A 10,629-nucleotide genomic window follows, 5' to 3' on the forward strand; every position below is an offset into this window, starting at 1 on the left:
TTCACAACCCTGAGATCAAGAGTCACATGCTCTACTAATTGAGCCAGTCAGGCACTCCTGTTTTGTTTCTTAAATTCCACATATGAGTGAAATCACATGGCATTTGTCTTTCTCTGACTGACTTATTTCATTTAGCATTTATACCCTATGTCCATCCATGTTGTTGCAAATGGCAAGGTCCCATTTTTTATGGCTGAGTAATATTCCATTGTAAGTATATTCCACATCTTCTTTATCTATTCATCTATGGATGGACACTTAAGTTGCTTCTACATCCTGGCTATTGTAAATAATGCTAGAGTAAACATAGGGGTGCATATATCTTTTTGAACTACAGTTTTTGTTTTCTTTGGATAAATACCCAGTAGTAGATTATTGGATCTTATGGTAATTCTATTTTTAATTTTTTGAGGAAATTCCCTACTGTTTTCCAGAGTGGCTACACAGGTTTGCATTCCCACCAATAGTGCCTTTTTCTCCACATCCTCACCAACACTTGTTGTTTCTTATGTTTTTTATTTTAGCCATTCTGACAGGTGTGAGGTGCTAGCTCATTGTGATTTTGATTTGTATTTCCCTGATGATGAGTGATATTGAGCATCTTTTCATGTGTCTATTGGCCATCTGGATATCTTCTTTGGAAAAATATCTGTTCATAGCTTCTGCCTTTTTTAATTGTATTATTTGGGAGGGTTTTATGTTGAGTTGTATAAGTTATTTTTATATTTTGGATATTAATCCATTATAGGATATATCATTTGCAGATATATTCTCCCATTGGGTTGTCTTTTTATTTTGCCGATGGTTTCCTTCACTCTGCAAAAGCTTTTTATTTTGGTGTAGTCCCAATAGTTTAAGTTTGCTTTTGTTTATATCTAGAAAAATGTGTTTCTCCATCAAAACCCTAGAAGGGAAAATAGGAAAAAAACCTCTCTGACCTCAGCCACAGCAATTTCTTACTTGACACATCTCCAAAGGCAAGGGAATTAAAAGCAAAAATGAACTATTGGGACCTCATGAAGATAAAAAAAAGCTTCTGCACTGCAAAGGAAACAATCAACAAAACTAAAAGGCAGCCAATGGAATGGGAAAAGATATTTGCAAATGACATATCAGACAAAGGGCTAGTATCCAAACTCTATAAAGAACTCACCAAACTCCACACCAAAAAAACAAAGAATCCAGTGAAGAAATGGGCAGAAAACATGAATAGACACTTCTCTAAAGAAGACATCCAGATAGCCAACAGGCACATGAAAAGATGTTCAACGTCACTCTTCATCAGGGAAATACAAATCAAAACCACACTGAGATATCACCTCACGCCAGTCAGAGTGGCTAAAATGAACAAATCAGGAGTCTATAGATGATGGAAAGGATGTGTGGACAAACAGGAACCCTCTTGCACTGTTGGTGGGAATGCAAACTGGTGCAGCTGCTCTGGAAAACAGTGTGGAGGTTCCTCAAAAAATTAAAAATAGACCTACCCTATGACCCAGCAATAACACTGCTAGGAATTTATCCAAGGGATACAGGAGTGCTGATGCATAGGGGCACTTGTACCCCAATGTTTATAGCAGCACTCTCAACAATAGCCAAATTATGGAAAGAGCCTAAATGTCCATCAACTGATGAATGGATAAAGAAATTGTGGTTTATATACACAATGGAATACTACGTGGCAATGAGAAAGAATGAAATATGGCCTTTTGTAGCAACGTGGATGGAACTGGAGAGTGTGATGCTAAGTGAAATAAGCCATACAGAGAAAGACAGATACCATATGGTTTCACTCTTATGTGGATCCTGAGAAACTTAACAGAAACCCATGGGGGAAGGGAAGGAAAAAAAAAAAAAGGTTAGAGTAGGAGAGAGCCAAAACATAAGAGACTGTTAAAAACTGAGAACAAACTGAGGGTTGATGGGGGGTGGGAGGGAGGGGAGGGTGGGTGATGGGTATTGAGGAGGGCACCTTTTGGGATGAGCACTGGGTGTTGTATGGAAACCAATTTGACAATAAATTTCATATATTAAAAAAAAAAAAAAAAGAAATGGTGGTTTATATACACAATGGAACACTACCTGGCAGTGAGAAAGAATGAAATATGGCGTTTTGTAGCAATGTGGATGGAATTGGAGAGTGTTATGCTAAGTGAAATAAGTCATACAGAAAGATACCATATGTTTTCACTCTTATGTGGATCCTGAGAAACTTAACAGAAGACAATGGAGGAGGGGAAGGAAAAAAAAAAAAAGAGAAAGAGAGGGAGGGAGCCAAACCATAAGAGACTCTTAAAAACTGAGAATAAACTGAGGGTTGATGGGAGGTGGGAAGGAGGGGAGGGTGGGTGATGGGCATTGAGGAGGACACCTGTTGGGATGAGCACTGGGTGTTGTATGGAAACCAATTTGACAATAAATTTCATATTTAAAAAAATAGAAAAATGTGTTTCTATGGCTGATGTCAATGCACATCTCTTGACTGATCTCCCAGTTCCCTGTAAGTCAGTCATCAAAGAGATGCTTCCAACAAGCCAATCATACTATATGACTCCTTCCTTTTTTGTAGGATAAGATCCAAACTCTTTAGGTTGGCATATAAGATCCTCAATGATACAGACATTACTCAATGAAATGAACCCTTTCTCAATGGCATGGACCTTTTATTCATTCATTCAATAAATATGTGTTGAGTGGTCTCTGAGACAGACACTAGAAATGGACCTGAGTATATACGGCAATGAAGAGGAAAATATGTTTTCTGACAATGTAGAGCTAATTCACTAGGAGTCAGCAGGCTTTAAAATACTGGCAAAAAATTTTAATTATAAATCATGACAAAACTATTTGTTGTTTATTGATCACACATGTTTTTGATGCAGGCTGGCTGGATCCAAAGACCAGAGGAGGTCCCTCAGGACCAGCCAAGAGGGTCCTTGGCTTCTTGCAGGATGCAAATCAAATGCAAGCTGAGAGGAAGTGAGAATAGAGCTTATTGAAGACATAAAGAGTCTCTCTTCTGGGAGACTCAGAAAGGAAAGGAGAGTGAGTCTCATCCTTGCTTGGGATTTGGGTTTTTATTGAGGATTGCAGGCTGGTCTGGTGATGTGTCTTCTCAGGCATCCAGGAACAAAGACAAGTGTTTAGGTGTCCTCCATGAGTCACTTATACCCTGGATCCAGGGGTCTTTGTGAGTCAGTGGTTTTGGGAAAAGTTCATGACAACCTTAGATGTCATGACTCCTTAGATGTTATCTACTGTGCTGGAAGAGCCCAAAGAAATCATTAACTTCTTGACTTTTACAAGGAGGACATATATATAATCCGTTCTATAAGGCATGGGTAAGGCAGGGGTGTAGATCCTAGCAAGAATAGAAGCAGGAAAAGGAGAAAAAAGCAGCTTTTTTCATGGGGTACCTTTAGTTTCCCTGTTTCATTTTCAGTATCTACTACTTGCCAGGCACTTGCCATAGCACTTACTATGTGCTAGATATGTGATGATAAGGAAAAAATACATAATCTTTGCTCTTATGGAGCTCATCGACAGAAATTAATCAGATAATACCAGCAACAAACATTCATTACAAACTGAACTAAGAGTTCTTGACCTAGATGGGAGAAGGGAAAATATGCTTTTGCTCTAAACTCTGAAAGGTAAGTAAAAGTTAAGTCAGCACGAGGGAGGAGGGGACTGCTGCAGAGAAAGAGAGCATGGTAGGCAAAGGAAATGACAAGCTCAAAGGCCCTGAAGCAAAAAGCAGCCAGAATGTGAGGAACCAAAAGATTGTATGGCTGCAGCTTGGTACATATTGGAGAACGGGTGAGGTGAGTAGAGGCTAGATCTGCAGGGCCTTTAGCCACCATAAAGATTTTGGATTTTATGCTAATGATGATGGGAATTCACTAAAGGGTTTTAAGCCAGAGGTGGCAGTGGGGAGGCCAGTTATGAGGCCATTGCAATGGGCCAGGCAGAGGAGGGTTGTGGCCTGTCTGTGCCAGTGGAGATACTAGAAGTGCATGAAATTAAGATAAATCAGGGGCGCCTGGGTGGCTCAGTCTGTTAAGCCTCTGACTTCGGCTTAGGTCATGATCTCATGGTTCATGAGTTAGAGCCCCACATCAGGCTCTGTGCTAACAGCTCAGAGCCGGGAGCCTGCTTCAGATTCTATGTCTCCCTCTCTCTCTGCCTCTCCCTCATGCACACTCCATCCCTCTCTCAAAAAAAACAAAACTTTTTTAAAAATATATATAAATCAGGAAGTAGAACTAGCAGGACTTGGAGATAGCTTAGATGTAGGAATGGGGGAAAAAATTTTAAAAATGAGACCTAGGGGGGCACCTGGATGGCTCAGTCAGTAGTGCATGCAACTCTTGATCTTGGAGTGGTGAATTCAAGCCTCATGTTGGGTGTGGAGCCTACTTTAAAAAATAAATAAAATATTTTTTTAAATGGGTCCTAGGAATTATGTCAGACTTGTTTAGGTGTGATAATATGGTGGTTATATTTTTTGTTACATATTTTTTCAAGATATATGTTAAAATATTTACAGATGAAATTACATGATGTCTAGGGTTTACTTCAAAACAATATTCAGGGTAGAAGGGGGAAGTGGGTGAGGATATGGATGGGGCAGGACTGACCACAGCTTAAGAGTTGTGTTGGGGCTGGATGATGTATACATGAGAGTGCATTATACAATTCTGTCAACTTTTATGTGTATTCAAAGTCTTCCATTATAGAAGGTTAAAAAGTTAGAAGAAGGAGGAAGAAGAAGTGGTGGGGGTGTGAGAAAGAGGGAGAAGGAGAAATAAAATAAGTCCTAGGGTTTTGCTTGAGCAATTGAGAAGCTGATGGTGCCATTTATTGAGATGGTGAGGAGAATGGGCAAAAGAGACTTGGGGAGTATCACAAGTCCCATTTTGGACATGATAAGTGACACATCCAGGACACAGGCTGAGGAATTTGTCAAGTAGGCAATTGGATATGCAAATCTGAATGAAACTCGAAGGAAAAGTCTGCATTAAAGTCCACATTAAAGATATGTGAATAATTAGTATATGCATGGTATTTAAACCCATGAAAATGGATGAAATTACTTAATGAGATAATGTACAGACAGAGGGAGATCTAAGACCAAACCTAAAGAAACAAAATCTAGAGGTTGAGTAGGTAAGAAAGACCTAAAAAGGGAGTCTGAGAAGAACAGCCAGGGGTATAAAAACAAGAAGGCTGTGATGTTGGTACAGCTTAGATGAGATAATATTCCAAGGAGGAAGTAGTAGCCAACCATTCCTGAAACTGGTAGGAGGTCAAATAAGATAAGAACAGTTTTTATTACAATTTTAGATTGGAGGGGGTGGGAGAGTGAATGGAAAGTGAGGAAACATGAGCAGATGGTTCAAGAAGTATGGCTGTGAAGTAGATCTATAGAATGGATATATAAAAGGAGATGTGAAGTCAAGAGAGGGTTGCTTTGTTATTAACCTGACATATATTAGAAATAATAGTACGTTGAAAGATCCATGGAGATAAATGACCTAAGAGAAAGAAGAAATAAAGCTAAAATTAAAATTTATGGAGGGGCACCTGGCTAGCTCAGTCAGTAGAGCATGCGACTCTTAATCATGGGTTCAAGCCCCATGGTGGATGTAGAGCCTACTTTAAAAAAAAATCATGGTAGCTTGTTTATAATACCCAGGAAGTGGTAACAACCCAAACAAACATCAACTGATGAATGCATAAACAAAATATAGTATATCTATACAATGGAATGCTATTTGGACATTTAAAAAAAGATGAAAAAGTATTAATACATGCTCCAATATGGGTGAACCTTGGAAACATTCTGTAAATGTAAGAAGCCAGTCACAAAAGGCCACATATAGTATGATTCCATTTATATCAAATCCATAATACCTAAAGCCATAGAAATAAAGCAGATTGGTAGTGATGGGGAGTTGAGGAAATAAGGAGTGACTGTTAATAGGCACAGAGTTTCTTTCTGGAGCCATCAATTATTCTAAAATTGATTGCAATGATGGTTGCACAACTCTGAATTTCATAACTTAAACTGGAGAAATTTTTTGGGGGGTTGGATACAGTATACTTTATTGATAGTACATGATAAGGTAGGGCTCCCCAAGCCCCTCCCCTTCTTCAGGGGGTCTGGGATGGAAACTGGAGGTCAGGAGATTCTCAAGTGTGTTGGGTGATGAACGGGGGCAAGGACTCCCCAGCAGCTGAGAGCCTCTCTCTTCTTCTTCCTCTTGCTGGGGCTGGTGGTCCAGGGGGCTCTTACTCCTTGGAGGCCATGTGGACCATAAGGTCCACCACCCGGTTGCTGTAGCCAAATTCATTGTCATACCAGGAAATGAGCTTGACAAAGTGGTCATTGAGCGCAATGCCAGCCCCAGCGTCAAAGGTGGAAGAGTGGGTGTCACTGTTAAAGTCGCAGGAGACAACCTGGTCCTCAGTGTAGCCCAGGATGCCCTTGAGGGGGCCCTCTAATGCCTGCTTCACCACCTTCTTGATGTCATCGCATTTGGCAGCTTTCTCCAGGCGGCAGGTCAGATCCAAGACGGACACATTGGGGGTGGGGACACGGAAGGCCATGCCAGTGAGCTTCCCATTCAGCTCAGGGATGACCTTGCCCACAGCCTTAGCAGCGCCAGTAGAAGCAGGGATGATGTTCTGGGCAGCCCCTCAGCCATCACGCCACAGCTTCCCAGAGGGGCCGTCCACGGTCTTCTGGGTGGCGGTGATGGCATGGACTGTGGTCATGAGTCCCTCCACGATGCCGAAGTGGTCATGGATGACCTTGGCCAGAGGGGCCAGGCAGTTGGTGGTGCAGGAGGCATTGCTGACAATCTTGAGAGAGTTGTCATACTTCTCGTGGTTCACGCCCATCACAAACATGGGGGCATCAGCAGAAGGGGCAGAGATGATGACCCTCTTGGCCCCACCCTTCAAGTGAGCCCCAGCCTTCTCCATGGTGGTGAAGACCCCAGTAGACTCCACAACATACTCAGCACCAGCATCATCCCATTTGATGTTGGCGGGATCTCGCTCCTGGAAGATGGTGATGGGCTTTCCATTGATGACAAGTTTCCCGTTCTCAGCCTTGACTGTGCCGTGGAATTTGCCGTGGGTGGAATCGTACTGGAACATGTAGACCATGTAGTTGAGGTCAATGAAGGGGTCATTGATGGCGACAATGTCCACTTTGCCAGAGTTAAATGCAGCCCTGGTGACCAGGCGCCCAATACGGCCAAATCCGTTGACTCCGACCTTCACCATCGTGTCTCGGGGACGCGGCTGGCACTGCACCAGAAGATGCGGCTGTCTGTCGAACGGGGAGGAGCAGAGAGCCTAAACTGGAGAAATTTAAGGTATGTGAATTGTGAACTATATCTCAGTAAAGCTGAAATGTTATGTGAGAAATTAAGAAAGTGAGAGGAGGTATAATATAGGAATAAATAGACAGATTGACCCTCAACAGGGGTAGCATCATACCCTCCATTATAAGAGAGGAAAATGGGAGAAGATGCAGATAATGTGTAGGCCTTGTGATAGAAAATAAAGAAGTTCACATCTGATGACTTCTGTCATAAACCACAATGTAAATTCATCAATGGAAAGCAAGGGTAAGAGAGGTTTTAAGAGGACAGAGGATTTGGTATGAGCCATTCATCTCAATACTTATTTAACACAATTAATCATTTTTATTTCAACCCCAAAGTCCACATCCCTCTCTTTTTTTTTTTTTTTTTTTTTAGAGACAGAGAGGGCACAAGTGAGAGAGAAGCAGAGAGAGAGGGAGGGAGAAAGAGAGTCCCACAGGGACAGAGAGAAAGAGGGAGAGAGAGAATCCCACACAGGCTCTGCACTGTGGAGCCCAAAGCAGGGCTCAAGCTCACGAACCATGAGAACATGACCTAAGCCAATATCAGATGCTGAGCCAAACAGATGCTTTGTCTCATGTTGAGCACCCAACTTCAGCGCAGGTCATGATCTCACAGTTTGTGAGTTCAAGCCCCACATCAGGCTCTGTGCTGATAGGTCAGAGCCTGGATATACTGATATATTCTGTGTCTCCCTCTCTCTCTTCCTCTCTCTCTCTCTCTCTCTCTCCTTCTCTCTCAAAAATAAATAAACATTAAAAATTTTTTTAATATGTTAAACCAAAAACTTAATTTAAAAATGTTAAACTAAAGGGAGAAGTTAGGAAGTTTGAAGGGGCAAAAGGAAGAAAAAATGATACCCAAAGATCATAAGCTGCTAAGAGCCCTGGGCTGGAGCCCACAAACACTGCTGATGTTCTGTCAACATTGTCATGTGTTCTAGATCTGCCAAAGAGGGCAGTGCTGGAATTGCTGAAAAGGTGCAGGCTGATAGAACCTGGGATCACCCCATCTCCATTGCTGCTATGGAACACCACTGCCAGCAATTGCCACACTGTGTAGCTGGAAGCAGGACTATACCCTCTTCCTCCCACAGTCTGATCTCCCTCCAATGTTTACTATTCGGCAGAACCCACAAAGAAACCAGCAAGCAAATGACCCAGGTAAATGCTGACTCAACCTCAGCAATACAGCAAAGTATAAAAAGGCAGTGAAGAGCTGAGAGAAAATAGCTATAGCCTGTGGAAAAGCATTAGAAGTATTCCCATTCATTTCAAGAACAAGAAAAGGATTTAGTACCCATACTACTATTTAATGTTGCTATGGAATTAGACAAAGCAATTAAGCAAGAAAAAGAAACAAAAGATATAAAAATTGGAAAGGAAGATTTAAATTATTATTATTGGCAAGGATCATTTTATGCTTTATGCTTAGAAAACCTAAAGAATCAAGTAAAAAAGACAAATTATAAACAATAAGACCATTTGATAAGATGACTAGGTATAAGGATGCCTGGGTAGCTCAGTGGGTTGAGCATCTGACTTGATTTGGGCTCAGGTCATGATTCCAGGGTTGTGGGATTGAGCCCCACATTGAGCTCCAGGCTGAGCATGGGGTCTGTTTGAAATTCTCTCTCTCTCTCTCTCTCTCTCTCTCTGTCTCTCTCTCCCTCTGCCCCTCTCCCCTGCTCTCTCTCTCTCAAAAAAAAAAGATGACTACATACAAAACTAATTTACAATAAACAAATGTACAATAAACTAATCTACAATAAACAAAATACACACACACACACACACACACACAAATGGAAACCAATCAGAAGATATAAATGAACAAGAGACTTCCTTTTATAAAAGGCAGAAAACGTAATATAACTAGAAATAAGTTTAACAAATGTTCAATATCTACATGAAGATATCTTTGAAATACTCCTGAGGTAACAAAAGAAGATGTGAACAATTGGGAAAACATAACATACTTTTGAGCAAAAAGATATGTCATTCTCCCTAAAAGATATTTCATATAATCCTAATAAATAGAGCAAACATTATACTCAATGGTGATAGACAAAAACTTTTTCCTCTGAGATAAAGAATAATAAAAGGATTCCTGTTTTCTCCACATCTATTCAACACAGTACTGAAAATTCTAGCCAAAGCAAGGCAAGAAAAAGAAATAAAAGTCATCCAAATTGGAAAGGAAGAAGTAAAATTATCTTGAATGTAACTACATTACTTATTTAACACAAGGACTTCTGTCTCAACCCCAGAGCCCACATCATTCTTTATGGGTTCTGTGGAAAACAGTATGGTGGTTCCTCAAAAAATCAAAAATAGAATTACTGTATAATCCATCAATTTCACTTCTGGGAATATACCCAAAAGAATTGAAAACAGGGTCTCAAAGAGATATTTGTACACACACTTTTATAGCAGCATTTTTCACAGTAGCTAAAACATGGAAACAACCCAGTGTCCAACCATAGATGAATGGATAAGCAAAATGTAGTATATACATATAATGAAACATTATTCAACCTTAAAAAGGAAGAAACTCTTCAATATGCTACAACATGGATAACCTTGAGGACATTAGGCTAAGTGAAATAAGCCAGTCACAAAAAGACAAATGCTGTGTGATTCCATTTATAAGACATACCTGGAGCAGTCAAAATCATAAAGACAGAAAGTATAATGGTGGTTTCCAGGGACTAAGGAGAGGGGATAATAGGGAGTCATTGTTTATTGGATATAGAGTTTCAGTTTTACATGATAAAAGGAGTTATGGGGATGGATGGTGATGATGGTTGCACAACAGTGTGAATGTTTTTAACACCACTGAATAGTACACTTAAAATGTCTAAGATGGTAAGTTTTGTTATGTGTATCTTACCACAATAAAAAAGAAAAATAAATGGCATTTCCTCTTTAAGGGAAGAGACCCAGCTTCCTATCACCTTAAACCTGTCAGAATGACTAAAATCGAAAACCCAAGAAATAATAAGTGTTGGCAAGGTTGTGGAGAAAAAGAACCCTCATGTACTATTGTTGAGGATGCAAACTGGTACAGCCACTATGGAAAAGAGTATGAAGGTTCCTCAAAAAATTAAAAATAGAATCCCTATATGTTCCAGTACCTCCACTACTGGGTATTTACCCAAATAAAACAAAAATTCAAAAGGTATATGTGCCCTATGTTTATTGCAGCATTATTTACAATTGCCAAGATA

The 10,629-nt window shown here is 40.4% G+C and overlaps 1 pseudogene; it reads right to left on the reverse strand.

Annotated features, from left to right (window-relative positions):
* Positions 1 to 6,089: 6,089 nt before the first annotated feature.
* On the reverse strand, positions 6,090 to 7,373 carry LOC132694252 (glyceraldehyde-3-phosphate dehydrogenase pseudogene; annotated as a pseudogene).
* Positions 7,374 to 10,629: the final 3,256 nt, after the last annotated feature.

This window comes from Panthera onca, chromosome B4 (assembly GCF_046562875.1).
Source record: "Panthera onca isolate mPanOnc1 chromosome B4, mPanOnc1 haplotype 2, whole genome shotgun sequence".
NCBI classification, from domain to species: Eukaryota; Metazoa; Chordata; class Mammalia; order Carnivora; family Felidae; genus Panthera; species Panthera onca.